The sequence below is a fragment of the Ptychodera flava genome, chromosome 5 (assembly GCF_041260155.1).
Source record: "Ptychodera flava strain L36383 chromosome 5, AS_Pfla_20210202, whole genome shotgun sequence".
Taxonomy (NCBI): Eukaryota; Metazoa; Hemichordata; class Enteropneusta; family Ptychoderidae; genus Ptychodera; species Ptychodera flava.
In genome coordinates, this window is record NC_091932.1 from 34,044,340 (window position 1) to 34,062,785 (window position 18,446).

The following is an 18,446-nucleotide window of genomic DNA, read 5'->3' on the forward strand; positions in this document are numbered from 1 at the left end:
GTATCCTTGCTGTATTTTCACTCGCTTCGCTCGTAAAAATACGGCCGCAGGATACACCGCATCACTCGTGAAAATAACTTCCGTACCACACAAACTTCAAGGCAAGGTCATGGAGTTCTGTCATATTATCGGATGTAAACAAACTATTTTACTGTGAGTTATAGACATAATAACAACTTCCGCCAAAATGTATTCGTAGTATAAGGTTTAAAACACGCTAAACACAAAACTGAATCTAAATGCAATTGATTTTTATTTTAAAAAACTAATTAAATTGAAAACATTCAGTGAAGTTTGCTTGTATTGCACTGGAAATTAATTGGCTTCCTGCCAACGCAACAATCGCGCGCGTTCAACTCATATCGCGCTTGCCGCATCCCTCAAAATTTACCTCTGCTACCTCCATGTTTATACGGACGATTAATGGAGGGAGGTGTATAATAATAGAGTTATACACAAAATACGGCCCTGTATGGACGCGGGCTCAGTGAGTGACGTATTGGACTCGCCTTCAGCTCGTCCAATACGTCACTCACTGAGCCCTCGTCCAAACAGGGCCGTATTTTGTGAATAACCCTATATGATATCATGCCAGTATATAATTATGGCGCAAATGCAGCGATCTGATTGGTCGAGACGTGAAAACAACTGTGGTGTATTCGCGATATACTACGGCTGGCACACGCGCGAGCTTTCTTCGGCAAGAGCAAAAATGTCTTTTTGTCGTTCCATGCCAGAATTTCAATATGCTGTTATAATAGCAATACATCACACCAAGCGATGGTATACCACTTGGTTTTGATTAGTTCATTTCATATGCACTCGCTGTCGCTCGCGCAAACATGCCGTGAACAGGTCAAAATTTCGTGGTATACTGTCCCTTGGTGTGCTTTAAATGTACCACAGTCGGTGTGTACCCTTTTGTATCCACACAATGACGACTGAAAAAGTAATTTCTTCGTACATGAAGAAACTTGGGTATAGACTACATGGCAATAAACCCATGTATCAGTCCTAGTGCTGTGTTGTAAATTTTGATGTAACTTCAGCAAGGTCAAATGCAATAGCTCTTCAAAAAGGCAAACCTCAATTGGCAGCATGTCCTACAGCTGCCCACTACTGTTAGATAGAAAATGAGAATAGCATATAACCTGCTGAAAGTTTTTATTCAAAACTCCTACTTTTGAAAGAAAAATGACCCAGCGTGTTTAATAGTCAGCTGCATTGACTCACAAACAAATAAAATCAAATAATAATGATGATGATATAATAAATCATAGCATGATTTAATTGAAACAGCCTATGGTCAGCGAATCGCACTCTTTTCCGGTAGGTATTCAAGTTTGACACGAGTTACTTACTGCTGTGAAGTAGTTGCCCCCTCCCAACATAGTGTACTTACTTATTTCACAGTGAAATCCTTCCGTACCAATTGGACAGTCGCATGTGTATTCATTGATCCCATCAACGCAAATCCCAGTGTTTTGACACAATGAATGGTTACAGTCGTCGATGTCTGGTTGTGAGGGAAATAAGTAGGAACTCACTGTCACAAGTCACGTCAGATGAATTCCGCCTTAATAAATCACAAACGTCTACGGTATTAATAACAACAACTTTCCTAATTGAAGGTACGCCAGCTGTAACATATTGATAATATGGGCACCTTTGTTTTACAAAACAAATGGAGTTTTCTTGTTGTTTTCATTTTGTGCTCAAATACAAAGCAATAGCCCGCCTGACATATTGCATTGTGCACAATATTCTATTTATTATTGAAAAGTCAGTTCTGTTCCGAACTAACATCATGTTTTCAACAGTAACGTCGGACGCAGCACACGTGTACACATACTGACTGGCCATGAGGGTAACAGCATACGTTTGTACCCCGAGTGGCTGTGAGTCACCCCCAAAAGTAGACAGTTTGGCCGAGGGAAACTGTCTGTTTTTGGGGGTGACTCACAGGCCTTAGGGGGTAAAAGACGTATACTGTGCCCCCATGGCCAGTCAGTGGTTGTTTTATACCACACCTCATCCTCAGTCATGCATAAGAACGAACCATACACGAAACTTGTAGCATAAAAGTATGTTAGAGTAGTTCGGCAAAAACGAAGTTTTTCCCGACAGCGTAGTCGTTTTCCTCCGTTTCGAGTCCTTGTTGGAAACTAGAGTATTCAGTTCTTCTTCAGAAAGTTGGATAAACCGATAAATTTCGCGACTATCGCTTGGCTCGCCGCAGACGACATCTTTTGTTTACATTCCCGTTCGCGCTTGCGCAAATGTCGTGTTTGAAGTTAGCGGGCATCAGTTGTCGGAACTGATGCCTGGCAGTCAGCAGTTCCGACAACTGATGCCTGATAACGTCGTTTAAGTGGATCAGCACAAAAAAAAACGCATCCCACATGGCTATCATTTGACGAATCAGAACATAGACTGCGGATGAGGTGTGTTATAATTCAAACAGTTGCTTAATTGACGACTTTGTCATTTCGACATGACTTTTGGAGTAGAACAAGAAACCATATGTTGCAGACAGAACAAAAATAGTATAAAAAACACACCAAAAGTTACAGCTAAAGGTGGTTTAAAAGTCCTCCTAAATCACGACATATTTAACGAAAAAAATGCCGAATGAAATATAAACTATTTACGGTTGGATGGTGTGGTTTGGCTTCATCGTCATGTTTTAATAAAAATAGCAGATATCTGTGACTCACTTATTTCACAATTTCTTCCCTCGAACCCAAGGGTACAATGGCACGTGTATTCATTGATGTCATCAAGACAGGTGGAATTGTGCTGACAAGGAGCTGACAAACACTCATCAATATCTGTATAGAGATAAGCACGGATAGAGAAATCAATGGCTGTGGATAACTTTGCATTCTAACAAAGGCTTCGCTACTTTTACTATGATACTTCAAATGTTTCAACAAAGGAGGACCTTGACAGACCCGAATAGAAAATTCCGACTATTCTCAGTCCCGGGGATCGCTTGATTTATGCGATGAGAAGGTATATGTTTCTTATCTTCCATGGAAATAGAAATCTGTAGCATAGATTTGCTTACACATAAATGTGATAAGGACACAGACCATTGAAATTTGAATAAAAAATACATCCTAAATGGATATGCATAAATTCTGATCAAAAGTTAATCTAAACATTAAACACGATTGCAACTAATTTGGAATAATTGTATACTGTAATAATGTTGATTTAAACTGCAAATGTAAGCTCATCTGCTTTTCCTTTTCCGCAATACATTTCTTCTTATGAGTAAACAACCTAAAGTTCTATTGCACCAAACACTTTTGATAAATTTGAAAAATTAATACAGCCAATTTTCCCAAATAAGTTCCAATCGTGTTATTAAAGTAAAACGCATCTTAAACCATATTTATTTAAAGACTTGTTGGTATCCATGGCGACCCTAATCGAGCTACACAATCAGACACTGATCGTTCAAGATATGTCTCCCTCAGCGTTGTCTCTGTCTTGCCACTAAACCTTTTTATGGTCTTCGACTTTGGCTAAAGAAACGAGTACGGTCATAAGAATGCTGAAATCTCATAAACTTTGGAATGTGTACCAAATGAGTGGCGTACTGGGGTCGGTTTGAGGGCAGGTAGCGTAGGAAAATAGCTTGGAGTTACAAGGACAACCGTCTCGATCACATATACCGTATTTCTACATTAGGTTTGCTAAAAGTTTACATACTTATCTCGCAGTGAAATCCAAGTGTACCAAGAGGACAGTCACATGTGTAGTTGTTGATTCCATCAATACATATACCAGTGTTAAGACACAGCGAGTGGTTGCAGTCATCTATGTCTAAGTACCAGGAGGACAAGAAAAAAAATGTCCTGTTAAACTACTGAAACACAGGTTTAGTTTTATCATAGACCCTATCTTCTCTACAGTCCATGTTTTTATACAAGTTACTTGGATATTTCACCCCATGCTTCACTGCAATAAACACTTATTGTGTAACTTACCTATTTCACAGTCTCTCCCTTCAAATCCAACGGTACAATTGCATTCATACCTACTTATGTAATCAACACAGGTTGAGTTGTTTTCACAAGGATCCGACAAGCATTCGTCAATGTCTGGGGAAAAATATTGAAAATAACACAAATTAGGTTCAGACCATTTAGCAACGTTGACTGTTGGCCAGGAAAGGGTGAATCGCTCCTAGGCTGCTGGATTTTGTGGTCCTTTGAAGAGCCAGTAGTTTGACTCACCCCTAAACTTGTTAATTTTGGCCTTGATTACGCGCAATAGTCTAGATTATCTGACGCTTCTGTGAAGAGGTAATGACTTAAGGTAGCCTAATTACTTAACGCACCTCGGGGACAGAAATTCCGGCCTTCAAATTTTATCAATTTTCTTCTGACCTACCACTTGTGGGGGCTCATTTTGAAGCTCTCGGCGAAGGAAAAGTTTTCATGGTCTTAGTTTTTCGAAAATCGAAAATTTTATTTTTTCCCGTAGAGTTAACACAGGGATGGCGGCCATTTTGGATTTCAAATATCGAGAAATCGCAAGTTATTTGTCTCTCTAGTACCAAAGTTTGCACGGTGACCCCTGATTTTTATTCTTGCTTTGGTAAAAGAATGGTTGAAAGTTTCACTGAGGAAAATCTGAGCAAAAGTTTAAGTCTTTCACTTTCGAGGTGCATATTAGCCTACCTTAACGGGCTACTTACTTATTTCACAGTGAAATCCCTCCGTACCAATTGGACAATCGCATGTGTATTCATTGATTCCGTCCACACAAATCCCAGTGTTTTGACACAATGTGTGGTTACAATCGTCAATATCTGGTCGAGGACAGATTGGAGAGAAACTGTCGTATTATTTGATGGACAGTGAGGGTAATGACTCAATTATTCTCATGCTAGCGATAGTGACGTTTCACTTGAACTTCTTTTAATATCGGAAATTTAAAGTCTCGATTTTCAAACACTAGAACGCTATTATTGATGTTATACAAAGTAGATATCAAACTGCAAAACAAACAGATTCGATGTTTACCGATTTGCAAGTGAGTTACAGCTTGTCTTCAGAGTGACATGAATATTTTCAGAAGACAAAAATTTGAATAAAATTATGAGTGAGACCAGACTCACTGCTTTCACAGTTCATCCCTTCAAATCCACTGGTACAGTTGCATTCATATCTGTTGATGTGATCAAAACAGGAACCATTGTGTCGGCATGGATTTGAAAAACATTCGTCTACATCTGTAAAAAATGATGAAACATTTATCGTCAGTCATCTGTGAAAAATTCATTGCAACCGGCACACTTTACTTATCCGAGCTTATTTGCGGTAAGAAAAAAAACGTGGTTAAAACAGTGACCTTAGTTAAAAGGTTGATTTCGAAAAAGACATGTTGTGAAACACGGCTCTATTTACATATGTACATGCTCATATTTACCATTCTGTGTCAGTTTGGTATTTTATGGATTGAAAAGAACGAGATATATGCAGAGGAAGTTTTGGCTATATGCAGCATTGAAGGTATGTGTCACACAGAGGTTAGCTTGTAGGCATGGATAGTGAAACCCATAGATAGTATTGTTATACATGCGAAACCGGTGCACTACTTGACCGTACTAAGAGCGGTTCAGTGCAGCAGGCACAGCCAGTAATCACAAGTTAACAGGTCGATGTACAACCAATTGGTTGCAAGTACAAGTGTATTAATGTCTTAATTAGTAGGCCATCGCTACATGACGCCGCCTATCGGAAGCTACAAGTGAAGGCTCGGCAAATGGTTGTCACCTGACTTGGATCTTTGATTCTTACATTGAAATATTATAGCAGATTTTATTTTATCTTCAGTATGGATCGTAAGGAGAATAGCAGTGTTCATTTTATAATAAGGTGAGTATGCACTATAAACACCTGCTCATGTATTTTGAATGTTGCTTATTTAGTTTTTGCTGAGTCATCGCAGTCAAAAATCAATTATCAGAGGAAAAGGATGAAAATACATAGTAATGCGGGCACTGCACCTACCAATAAATCACGCAAATATACCGTTGAAACGTTAATGTACATTCTTCTTGTTTTTAATCAAACGTAAACGTAAAATGACTCAGCAAAATTAAATGAGCGAAACCCAAAATACATGAGCGAGTGTTTATATTACTAATTAGAGCTTCAGCTTACTTATCGCAGGTTTTGATTTGTTCGATGTTATTTGTGGTGAAATCAGCTGAGACAACAAAAGCTTGCCTATTTCATTATGATCAAAATCCAGTCTTAATAATATTGTACATGGAGAGGAATTTTGAACGTTGCTTCGTGATGTTAGGCACTTTGAAAGAGACTCTGGGTACGAAAAGGTGGCTAATATTGTAGAGCGCCGTTTGGTCGGAACACTAGAATTGCATCACACCGCTTCCTGACCCGTTCTCGTGATTGGCCCATGTACAGTCACGTTTTACTTGTCATTTTGGCGCTGATCCATTCAAAGAATGAATTGTAGGTTAATATGTTTCGAAACTGAAAAGTGACCGATGAACAACTCGCTCGGACAAGCGCCGTCTACGCGTGCGCACATTCTTAAAAACCGTGAAGATGGGGTGTCGTCTGCGACTGAGACGAATAGCCATGTCTCGATTTTCAGTGAGTAAAATCAATTGGATGGGGTGTCTCACAAGACACCTGTTGACTGGCCACAGTCAGATACATGTATAAACATACACTTGTCACCCCAAGCCTGTTAGTACAACCGATAATGTAGTAACTAAGCGAAAAATTTACGGCGTCAAACAGTCCTTCCTCAGCATATGGTCTCGTGAAAAGACTATGTTAGGCGACTCTCAGGCCCTCGGAAAAACTAATGCGTGTTACCCACATGCATATGCACATTCGACATTTGTACAATGCTCTCCGAAGACATCATGACCATATGTTGGGCACTGAAAAATCATAGTCAACAGCGTAAACCACAGAAAATTTGTTAAATTTGACCCGACCCTATTTTTTTTTATTTAAATGTATATTTATTTCGTCTTTCATAAGTCTTGACAGTTCATAATGACATAATTACATTCTTTGAAAAATACTAAGCAGATTGTCTAACCCGACCCTATGTATTGAAAGTAGAGTCCTCAATCCGTGGTTCATGTATTAGTCTCTGTGACATAGTTATAGTAAATTCTTTTCCCGTTATATTTTAAAGACTTATAACAAATTTACCTTTCATGAAGTATCGTCGCAAGCTCATAAGTCTGACCCAAGGAGAAGAAATATACTTACGGTCGTACTCGCCCTATTGTGAACTCTATGCACGGATTAAGAGAATTAGCATAAGCTATATATGCATATGTGTGGTCGGAATGACAGTAGGAAAGCTAACAAAAGTTTATTTACCTTGTTCACACATTTCTCCATCATATCCAGGAAGACATAGACATTCAAACTGGTCGGGTTGATTAGTGCAAGTTCCTCCATGACGACATGGATTGGATGTACAGCTGGCAACGTCTGCGCCATTAAACATTAAATTTCGTCGTCAGCTACTTTCAAGTAGGCCTAAACAATCTAAATAGCGTGTACAAAAATACCTGATTTGGAATTTCTACGTCGTCAATGGTAAATGAGTCAAAAGATTAGTTACAACTGATTATGAATATACTTTTAAGTAAAACATACAGTATTCACACGATCTGCCGTCATATTCTTCATGGCAATGACAGGTAAATTCTCGAAACCCATCTACGCATGTGCCACCATTCTGGCACGGATTGGGTGCACAGTCATCGGGGTCTGAAGAACAAGGAAAAGTAAATTTTTAAAGCTTTGTAAAAATTTGTGTAGAACAATCATGATGCATATTATTGTTTATAGCTTAATCAATTCTAAGGATACTAAAAGACCAAAACAAATGTAGGGAAAAAGCAAAGAAACCAATGTAGAAAAACTTTGTGTGATCGAACTTCCACGGGTTATTGTGATGTACTACCAAACTCAGTCTCTGCTGCTTTTGTCTCTTTCTTTTGCATTGAAAGTGTCCTTTTCCGCGAGTCCATATTGGCATATTTTGAATTATTACAGAGCCATTGCTCGGATGAGCAACTTTAACGGTTTTTGTCAAGTTTGGTAACTGTGTTCTGGTAACTTGGAGATACGCTGTCACGACCGTACTGGTGTTGATTTATTGACCCATCACTGTATTGACTACCATCTTATGGTGTGAGATAAATATTTACTTCGATTATATCATTTGATAAACATGCGCTGACCCTGGAGGTCAGCGCCTGTTTTTGAATATCTGAAATATGTGAAAGTCTCTTGGCAACTGGTTTTCAAGATACAGTAACCAGCAACTGCAGGACTAGTTCGTTGGAATGCGGTCTGTATAGTTCGCAATCGATCCATGAACTGGCAGCTTGCATGTACCGATGACAAGCTGTGTTGTCGTGAGAGTATTATGTACTTACCTCTGGTCAGTAAAAGCCCCAATAAGACAGCAATCAATGCGGATAAAGATAGACCACCGACCAGTATTGCCACGCGTAAACGTTTTCCTTGTAATAATTTACTTTCTTTCCCCTGAACGATAGAGTAGTACGAAAGTGGCAGGGGTCTTAACCTACTTTGGGCCCCTGTGCTTAATGAAATTTCAAACTTTGATGTATAAAAATGGCATTATCGGATAATATCAATGCTACTGAACAGGACGAGTTACTGATAATTCATCGCTCTTGTTGGCTAATGAATTTCACCACTTTTTTGCCATTTTAGATCAGGCAGTTATGAACAGTCATTCATTTCATTGTTCGATATTATCACAGACAGAAATACTGTTGGAAATAATTTGAAACAAATAAAACCGATACACTTGAGTAACGCGGGCCAGAAAGTGAACAAGACATGCCCGTCGATTCTCTGTGAATAATTTATGGAACTGAATGATCAGTCTCTCCGTAAATAGAATGCAATGCTTGCCAGGCACTATTATCCTAATGTTGCGGATTAAAGCGACCTGGTCTCTTTTGCTTTGCTAAAAATGTGTTTATATATGTCCCTGCCTGTTTGTCAAGATGTTCACACCTTTGAATAGTGTCCTTACTTCTCCCTGCCCCCCCCTCCCCGAAAGTTTGCTAATCCGGCGAGCAAGTCAAACAAGCCCAGCCACAACTGAAATCAGTGTTACAAATTTCATCTGAAAAAGCGTTTCCATTTATACAACATGATTTAGGTAGAGTATGGGCACCTCAAACATGTTGACGAAACGTCTCCTGTCGTGTTCAGTTTCGTTGAAATAGGTTCATTTCAAAGGGCACAAATATTAGTTTGGCCAGAAAAAATTATTGGTCCTCTGATTTTTTGGCAAAGCCGCATAGCTGAGCTAAACATAGTTTTTACGAACCAGCAAAATCTCCCGCTAGTTACATTGTTACTGATGACTTGGAGTCTAAATTTTACAGACTGTCAACAATATTAGGGGCATAAGTTTAAAATTAAATTGTCATCGCATCAGTAGGTTCTATAATTGTGCTCCGCTATAGAAACAGCAAGGTTCAAATTAATTTGAAATAATTGCAATGCGGAAGTATGTAATTGCCGGAATTTCAAAAAAAAACAAACAAACAAAAAACAAAAAACAAATTGCTAAAGTAGAAGCTGCGGTTCCAAGGAACAATTTAATATTTTTTCCGGGCCCCAGAGAATTATTTTGTAGGCAACATTTTATAACCTTTCGGATTTTGAAAGCGTTGGAAAGTGATGATATCCACTTATAATCAGGGTGTATGTACAGAAAATCTTGCACCGTTCAAAGGTACAAATTATCAACTTTTTATTTTCTTTTTTGCCATTCACAAGTAAATTCTCCTTGGGAAAGGGACAGACAGTGTTACATTCGATAATATTTTCATTACTGTTTATTGAAAACGAGTATTTTGTTTTATCCTTTTCTCAAAAGTATGCAGAATGTTATTGTTGACAAATAATTTCCAATCCGGAAAAACATTCACGCGGCTGTCACCGATAACGTTTAACATTCAATATGAACCAGCAGTATTAACGTGTTTGTACCTTGACGTGATTTATGGATTAAAACTAGTCAATGTATTTTACTGACAGAGCGAAATTAATAGAAAATACACTAAAGTTATGGCTGGTTGAGCTTTGGAGTATGAGTGTCAAATAAACTCTGACAGCATCGTGTCAAACGATACTTCACATTTCATCGACTGTAGGGATGAACAACAAGACTGCGAAATTATTTTACTCATTGGTGACAAAGTCTCTTTTAAGTAAATTAATGGCAAAGGGCAAAGGGCCCATAAATATTTCTTAGATTGATGATAGAAATTTCTGTAAAATTTTATATTTATGTAGGTGAAAATGAACCAAAGATCTGAATTTGTCGATTTTGCGTTCGTTGGTAGTATCACTTAGTATGTTTAATTACAATTGTCAAAAGAAACTGGAATACCTATTACGGTATTGTCCAAATCTAGGAAACAATGGCCTTTTGTCTGATTTAAAGTTGAACAGTTTCAAAATACTGCAAAATTCTCATAGAGTGAATTTTTTCCCCACATTTAACATTCCCATGCTAATGATGATATAGATATTAAGGTTACCTTCATCTAGGTTCACCGTTTGAAATTAAATCAAAAGCCGTTTAGGAAACTATAAACACAAAGCCAACTTTAACATTATGACACTGTGATGTGTTTTTGTCAATTTGAAAGTACTATTATCCTTCATCGGATATTCGGACAAGTTTATAGAGGATGGTTTACTATTATTGAAATTTAGATGTAAAAACAGTGAATACCAATTTCTGAATGACGTTTTTCAAAACTGTCACCCACCAAAAATTGTCGTCGAAAATATATTTACTGCTGGGATTCGTTACTCTCTGTATGTCAATAGTAAGTTCTCACCATTAGCTGAAAGGTTTGTTTTACGTATGTTTAAGGTACATATATCGAGATAAGAAAAGGGCTGAGATCCAAATGTAAGAGTTACTGGTTTAATTGACATTTCAATTTAGCTACTCTGTGGTATACAAGCGCTAGCAAAGATATATTGATTATCAGACGGACAGTTTTCAGAAGCTAGATTTTACATTAATAAGATATTAAATATAATGCTTACAGCGAACGTCAAAATGAACCGGAGATCAACTTTGATAAGCCCCTATCAATTTCCCTCGTAATCTTCCAATATCCCTTGGAAAACACCGAGGTACTTTGGTTAGTGTTGCCGATAAACAGGCCAATAAACATACAAGGCGCCTGCTGTGTTACTGCCATTCGATCTCCCTTCTATTTCTGGCTCCCTTTCCGGAAGAAACCATTTTGAAGCCCAAAGTGGTTGACAAGAAATGAAATAAAGCGTGCGATTTTAAGACCTTTAATTGTAATAATAATTTCAAACTCGATTTTTCACAGAACTTGTTTTGCATTGTTACGTGCGTCGATCCTGTTATCGTGAAGTATTTCCCGTATGCAGTCATGTCACACGACATACTTTACCCAAATTGAATAGTAAATTCCATGAGCTTGCAAAGTAAACAACTGTCAGTGTGAGAGCCCGATAAAATTAGAAACATTCACATGGATAAAATTAGAAACATTCACATGGAACGACTGAAATACAGCCAGTTAGTATATCTAGTGAAAGACAATGTCGTTGTACTGAGCGAGGCCCTGATTTGACTCTCGGCTGGCCGTGAACTTCTACTCGTGGAAATGCCCAGTTCTACGGTATTTATTATGACATCGTTCACAGTGCTGAGCAATGCATTTCTGTGTCGATACTAGTTTGGGAAACGCCTGTCAACCATTTTTCTATGATGCTCTTTCTTGCCTAAAATTCCATTGCAAGGCAAATCGATGTCGACAGAAAAAAAAATATGCTCACGATTTTATGAACTGGCATACCTTTACTACATCAGGGTCTCTCTATACAGGCCCTAATGTAGTGCACATACTGATCGACAACAATAGAAAAAAGACAGCAAAACTCAGCCGTAATTTCCAAGATTAACTGACACAGTGTTTTATATCGCTGTTTTAAATCAAACTGATTACACAATCTCTGGATACAGAAATGGCATTAGGTGAAATTTCAGCATTAAAAAATCCCAAAACTTGACATGAGGACGTCATGTGCCAATCAACAGCATAGTGCATGTGTGAACTGGCATTTATTGACTCATGGACTGTAGACTAGCTAGAGTGTAGAGAAACTGTCTATGATTGACTGCACGGAAAAGCAGTCTGCATCTTGTGAAAACAACAACATAGCAGTAAAACGTGTAATAGTCACCAGTAAAACTCTTCCCAGATGAAAGGATAATTGCTTCAAACTAATAAACTTCATGTTCAGAGGATGAACATTAACATCGCTGTGGTCCGTGAGTGAAAATAAACAATGGCGGACGTAACTGTGTAATGAACTATACTATTAAGGTGACGGGGTGGGCAGGGTCAAAAGATCAAGAAAGTACTGGGAAAACGTGTCATTTCCCAACGATACTGTCTCGGGATCTCCAGCGTCCCATTGTTTTGTAATATATAACAAGTATGCCATGAGCTCGTTGAATACACTGATATCAAACAGCCATAGCTGTAAACTGGCGCAAAATGGTTTGATCCATGCTGAAGCTTGCATAGGGAGATCGAATGGAGATAGCACAGCAGGCGCAGTGTATGTTTACTGACCAAGGTACCTCGGTGTTTTCAAAGGGGTATTGGAAGATTGCCAGGGAAATTGATAGGGGCTTATCAAAGTTGATCTCCGGTTCATTTTGACGTTCGCTGTAAAAAGTTGCCGGTGAATTAACTCACCGTCCACGCTAACTTCGATACTTTAACACCATCGTTTCGATCATCAATTGCCAGTGGTTCCACTTTGTTGCTCATCTTGCCTTCGTTAGATTTCCAGGTTTCAGAAGACGTTTGCGATGCAAGGTTAACGGTAGGGTGCGCACAATTTCCGAAGGCAACGCCAATTGTGGTTATCGGGTTGTTATAACCACCGTGTCCCAAGAAACGCGATCAGTCGAGTCAGCTCTCAACAATTGCATCGTGTGATATATCACAGGCTTGACTAAGGCGTTTATTACACCTTTGGTTGCATATACAATAGGATGGTATAAAATAAAGAAAGGGATAAGTTTTACGAGACTATGTTTCCCGGGAAACAATCGCGTTACTGAACACAGCGTTAGAGTTTTACAACACCAAGTTTTCATTCAAGAATATCCGACAAATGTTGTGTTACCATGGTCACAAGGCTCTTGAAGGACACCCAGACTCTCATTTTGATGAAAGTCGCAAGTTCTCCTTTTGGTGAATAACGTTTAAAATGAAACGAAGAGTAATGAAACTTATACAAGTTTTCATGTTGCAAAGGAACGGACAAACATGTCAAAAATTCTGTTCATTATCGACATTGCGCCACAGTAGTTGGCACATTGCCTGTCAGTCTTTGTACAACTTAAAGTTGATAAATCACGAGAGTTTGTGAACTGGACATCGATCGATTTGAAATTTACAACGCGGCAACACTCAAACTTAATTGTTAAGATAGAAAACATTTTGTTTGCACCAAGAAGATCTATCTGACGCTTTGTTTACACCATTATTTGGCGTACTTCACTTATCACCTCACGCCTCACCTACATTTTACAAAGTAGAGACAATAGTGTCTATTGTTTGATATCACAGGTAATAGCTTGTATGCATTTCAAAATAAAGTGAATGGTTCAGAATAGGCATCTTTCATGATCCTTAGCTTGGCATATAGTACTGTACATTACATTTCTTGTTACATACACGTTTTCAGGTCTCAATTGGGAAGGAAAAAAATGAGCACAAAAATAGGAACAAAAAAACGCAGTAAACAAGTCTTGATCGTTTCACTGCAGAAAATCACAAATACCGGAGGCTACAGCAGTGAACGCAGAATAGATCACTCAGTCAACGATCAACATATATCGATCACAAACTTGATTTTAACTTTATTCAGACAACAACATAATAACAATTGCAGGATTCGGGGCACAATTTTTTTTTCGCCGAGGTCTCCGCTACGTATCGATCGGTATCGGGGGTAGCGGAGACCAAATAATCTTGAAATAAATAGATAACAAGCCGTAATGATGTATTAGTACGCTGGTACAAGTTTTAACGATTGTATTACATAATAGAAAAGCCGGACTTTTTTCTCTATCTTACACTTGACATTATTGACAGCCGGAACTTTTTTATAAATGAGCACCTACTTTCAAAGTGTCTATAAAACCTGTAAAATGAAATTTGCAGCGTTTGTAATCAAATAAATAAATCAAATTGGTGTCGGTTACGACGCATAAATTATAGGGATGCTCTTGGTTGACCGGAGATTCAAATTAGTACAAGTAAGAAATCTTAAATCGTTTGTTTTTTATTTTTCCTAAACGATCGCAACTTTGCCCAAAATTTTTAAAATAATATAATTACATTTACAGATTTATTGAGCATTATGAGATAGCGGACATTTTTCCCATTCCCAGAATATGCTCAAAATCGGTAGCCCATAGGAGACAAGGTAGCGGAGGGTAGCGACGGGTAGCAAAAAGTTTCAGACTTCATGATTGTCACAAAAAGATTGTTTGGAGGAGTCAAAATCGGTAGCCCATAGGAGACAAGGTAGCGGAGGGTAGCGGACATTTTTCCCCATCCAGAATATGCTCAAAATCGGTAGCCAATAGAACACAAGGTAGCGGAGGGTAGCGACGGGTAGCGGACAAGTTTCAGACTTTATTGTCACTAAAAGATTGTTTGGAGGAGTCAAAATCGGTAGCCCATAGGAGACAAGGTAGCGGAGGGTAGCGGACATTTTTTCCCATCCAGAGTATGCTCAAAATCGGTAGCCCATAGGAGACAGGTAGCGGAGGGTAGCGGACATTTTTCCCCATCCAGAATATGCTCAAAATCGGTAGCCCATAGAAAGCCAGGTAGCGGAGGGTAGCGACGGGTAGCGGACAAGTTTCAGACTTTATTTTCACTAAAAGATTGTTTGGAGGAGTCAAAATCGGTAGCCCATAGGAGACAAGGTAGCGGAGGGTAGCGGACATTTTTTCTCATTCAGAATATGCTCAAAATCGGTAGCCCATAGGAGACAAGGTAGCGGAGGGTAGCGGACATTTTTCCCCATCCAGAATATGCTCAAAATCGGTAGCCCATAGAACACAAGGTAGCGGAGGGTAGCGACGGGTAGCGGACAAGTTTCAGACTTTATTGTCACTAAACGATTGTTTGGAGGAGTCAAAATCGGTAGCCCATAGGAGACAAGGTAGCGGAGGGTAGCGGACATTTTTCCCCATCCAGAATATGCTCAAAATCGGTAGCCCATAGAACACAAGGTAGCGGAGGGTAGCGACGGGTAGCGGACAAGTTTCAGACTTTATTGTCACTAAACGATTGTTTGGAGGAGTCAAAATCGGTAGCCCATAGGAGACAAGGTAGCGGAGGGTAGCGGACATTTTTCTCATTCAGAATATGCTCAAAATCGGTAGCCCATAGAAACCAGGTAGCGGAGGGTAGCGACGGGTAGCGGACAAGTTTCAGACTTTATTGTTCACTAAAAGATTGTTTGGAGGAGTCAAAATCGGTAGCCCATAGGAGACAAGGTAGCGGAGGGTAGCGGACATTTTTTCTCATTCAGAATATGCTCAAAATCGGTAGCCCATAGGAACAAGGTAGCGGAGGGTAGCGGACATTTTTCCCCATCCAGAATATGCTCAAAATCGGTAGCCCATAGAAGAGGTAGCGACGGGTAGCGGACAAGTTTCAGACTTTATTGTCACTAAAAGATTGTTTGGAGGAGTCAAAATCGGTAGCCCATAGGAGACAAGGTAGCGGAGGGTAGCGGACATTTTTCCCATTCAGAATATGCTCAAAATCGGTAGCCCATAGGAGACAAGGTAGCGGAGGGTAGCGGACATTTTTCCCCATCCAGAATATGCTCAAATCGGTAGCCCATAGAACACAAGGTAGCGGAGGGTAGCGACGGGTAGCGGACAAGTTTCAGACTTTATTGTCACTAAAAGATTGTTTGGAGGAGTCAAAATCGTAGCCCATAGGAGACAAGGTAGCGGAGGGTAGCGGACATTTTTTCCCATCCAGAATATGCTCAAATCGGTAGCCCATAGGAACAAGGTAGCGGAGGTAGCGGACATTGTTTCCCATTCAGAATATGCTCAAAATCGGTAGCCCATAGGAGACAAGGTAGCGGAGGGTAGCGGACATTTTTTCCCATTCAGAATATGCTCATAATCGATAGCCCACAAGACACAAGGTAGTGGAGGGTAGCCGACGTGTAGCCGACATTTTGTTCGTGCAAATTTTGTGTGAAACAGTAGCCCTAAGGATCCAAGGTAGTCTAGGATAGAGTAAGGGTAGAGCACATTTGGCCAACATATTTTCCATCATGAATGTGACCATAAGCGGTATCCTTTACAACACATGGTGCGGGCGGGAGCCGACATTAGTTCCTACATAGCTTAAGACTTAACACAAATGGTAACCCATAATAGACACAACACTTTACATTCCGTTCATTGCCACGGCCCTATAGAATTTATTACGCATGTATTACATTTCAGACCCACCTTCCTTGAGTGATTTTGGTCATTTTTTGTTTTATGGTAAATTTTGAATCTGTCTAATATGGCCTTTGGGTGGACGATAAGTTTGAAACCATAACATACTCGGAAATGAGTTAGATTTTAACAAAAATGAGCATTGTAGGCCAGTTCGCGTGCCGTGTTTTTCTTGTGTCTTAACGGTTTCCAGATTAGTCAAGGCTATCTCAAGAGCATAAGTAGATTACGCTAATTACGTCCGGAGGAGTGCGCATGCGTCAGTCCTCTTCCCAGCTGCCGGCAGGAAGTATGTCGTGGCTACTGAACATGCTGAAGCTTAGTAGCCGTCGATTGCAAAAGCATGGTCCACAAAAGCGAAATATCAAGCATATGGCTGGGAATGAGAGAACAGTTAAAATTGTCAGAGTTACAGTCAGGCTTAAAACTCCAGTTTCTGATGCGTTGAAAAGGTGTCAACTGGAAATGGTCGCAAGCGAGGAATGTAACGCAGAACGCTTACTCATTCAACACTAAACCACGGTCCGGACCGTGACTAAACTGAGCTTCGAACAAAACTGGTGATACATCTTGCGCACAACAGAGAGGCTGCTCATTGTAGTTTACGTAATTTTTACTTCGTTTTCCTATAACACGTATTTAATAAAACTGTTCCCGTACAAAACAATAACGGCCGAAAATCCAAATAGTAGGTCATTGTCTTTACGTGTTTGCTAAATAAAGTCCAGCATTCAAAATTAATCGCCGCCGAAAACATAAACGTACATTTGTGCCCGCTAACAAATGACGTGGACTCAATGAAAAGTATGGTCTGACATTCAAAACTGACCCCGCCCCAATCAAACCAGGCTACTCCAAAAATCCAAAAATTACGTCTTTTTCTGATAACAGTATACATGTTGGTCTGCACCTTATATGAAGGCCGACATTCAAAATTAATCCCGCTCCGAACTAATTGCGACTGATGATAAAAATGTCAGATGATTTTTAACGTCTGCAAATGCCCAGTGAAGTCCGGCAACCAAAATTGTTACCGCTACGTTACGGTTTACACGTAAAGCATGCAATGAAGATTACGTTCCTGTACGTCACCACAAGTTTTCTATCTTTTTTGTGAAAATGGTTGCGACGTCTTTTTGTTTCGACAGTCGGGCGAGCAACATTCCTCTCAGCAGAAATTAGAAATATGCCAACAGTTCGAAATTTTATATTAACGAGAAAATCGCGCCTGTGTCTGCTCTGCCCGGTTTGGAAACGTGAGCTTATTGTTTTGTAAATTCTATGCGGACACAGAGGGAACGTGATGCGGGTAATGCACGTAGAGTTTAGAATGCCGTGATTTACAATGTAAACGCAATGTTGACATAGCATTTGCTTTCAATTTGTACCGGAGCTAATCATAGAGCATATATAATTTGTCTCGATCAACTGAACTTTTATTGGCGGACTGCTCATGAAGTGAGTCGAAGTCCAGGGTCGAAATCAATCTCGATTGAAAAGTATGCGATATTCACAGCACAAATTCATGTCGGTATAGCTTTAAAATCATTCGCGATTGAATTGTTATTAGGTAATTATAAACTTATGCAATAAATTTAAAGAAGCCAAAATTGAAAATGAGAGAATACTTTCCATGAATTTGAGAAAAAAATAAACAACCGTGAACGTGCTTTTTTTTGAATCAGCAACTACTTTTTCCTGTGGATAAACTCAATCACGCTGAAAAACAGCGTGCTGCTGGCCTGTCTATCGTCGCTATTATAGTCAACGGACAGTCGCCACCGGAGAACGACGAATGCTCGTTTCCACACATC

The 18,446-nt window shown here is 39.4% G+C and overlaps 2 long non-coding RNA genes across 2 annotated transcripts; both read right to left on the reverse strand.

Annotated features, from left to right (window-relative positions):
• Nucleotides 1-2,717: 2,717 nt before the first annotated feature.
• On the reverse strand, nucleotides 2,718-4,819 carry LOC139132579 (uncharacterized). Its single transcript, XR_011552360.1, has 4 exons — nucleotides 4,712-4,819; nucleotides 3,999-4,112; nucleotides 3,721-3,834; nucleotides 2,718-2,831 (listed from the first exon to the last, which is right to left on the reverse strand). It is a non-coding gene; the product is annotated as an uncharacterized lncRNA (long non-coding RNA).
• A 315-nt stretch (nucleotides 4,820-5,134) lies between these two features.
• Nucleotides 5,135-7,784, reverse strand: LOC139132580 (uncharacterized). Its single transcript, XR_011552361.1, has 3 exons — nucleotides 7,674-7,784; nucleotides 7,392-7,505; nucleotides 5,135-5,248 (listed from the first exon to the last, which is right to left on the reverse strand). It is a non-coding gene; the product is annotated as an uncharacterized lncRNA (long non-coding RNA).
• Nucleotides 7,785-18,446: the final 10,662 nt, after the last annotated feature.